This window comes from Oncorhynchus kisutch, unplaced genomic scaffold, assembly GCF_002021735.2.
Source record: "Oncorhynchus kisutch isolate 150728-3 unplaced genomic scaffold, Okis_V2 Okis05a-Okis16b_hom, whole genome shotgun sequence".
In the NCBI taxonomy this organism is placed as follows: Eukaryota; Metazoa; Chordata; class Actinopteri; order Salmoniformes; family Salmonidae; genus Oncorhynchus; species Oncorhynchus kisutch.
Genome location: NW_022261982.1, coordinates 208,094 through 209,314, shown reverse-complemented (window position 1 = coordinate 209,314; position 1,221 = coordinate 208,094).

The window sequence follows — 1,221 nt, the reverse complement described above, 5'->3', positions numbered from 1 at the left end:
CATTGTTTTCGTGTGTGTTTTCACGGCAAACCCTGTTTTTTTTTTTTACAATCCCGCTTACCGCCATTCAGATTTGTGAGCATAACAAGCTTGCATGATAATTCTCCCATAAGGGAACTTAGTAGTATAATTCAACACAATACAGAAAACAGCTGCATGTTGAACTGTACTCAGACTGAGGTGTACTACACATTGAACTGAGGTAATTAGTACCTACATTATAACCACTGAACTGTAACAAACAAACCCAAGACACTTGCACTAAATCTATTCATATGGCAGCTTTCCATGAAGCAGGTTCTGATGAGCAGTCAATATACAGAACTGTATATACGAGAGATGACACCTGTTACTAGAACCACTATGCAGCTACAGGTATGGAAGAGACTGGTCAGAGTGAAGCACATGGAGTCTAGATGATCCTGCATTAAGGAAGGATAGATTTATCAGTCAGTGGTACAGATAAGCTGCTCTACACTGGGTCTAGGACCTCATCATTTGGCCACATACAACCTAATCTTCTCCAAGGGGAAGGTCATGTATAGATTCAGTTAGCCAACTGTAATACCTCCACAACCAGCGGAAACCAGCTAGATCCTTCAATTCAGGCTGATTGCCTCAAACAAAGTGGTTTTAACCCCAAATCCATCAAAAGCTTTTGAAAATGTGTTATTGTTTCATTGGGTCTGATTTCATTCATTTGAACAGGGAACTAGTATCTGTGGCTTGCTCTGCTTAAAGGCCCTTAATATACCTGGTCCCCTATCACCCAGCCCAGTGTTAATCCAGGGGGCTCTCTCCTGCACCAGGGGAATAGGTAATGGGTTTTCCTAGGTGATCAGCAGACGGTATAATGCAATTAAGCAACCTGGGGCTGTTGGACGAGGGGCTCTGATCCTGAACTAATTTGAACTGCGGTTTGATAGCAAGCGCTGTGATCCTGGAATAATCATGTAGGCTGCTAATGAAACTGGGTGGGTAGACCAGGCTGATAGAGGTCCTCTGCTCTGAATGCTCGCCATGTGTCAGGGAGAGTGGGGAGACAAGATGTCAGGCTGGCCAAAATGTCTCAAACATACAAGCACTAGTATGGAAGGGCCATTACTAGCAGCCTTTTGACACACACACACACACACACACACACACACACACACACACACACACACACACACACACACACACACACAACCAGGCTTTCCTAAAGGTCAATGTGAGATTTGA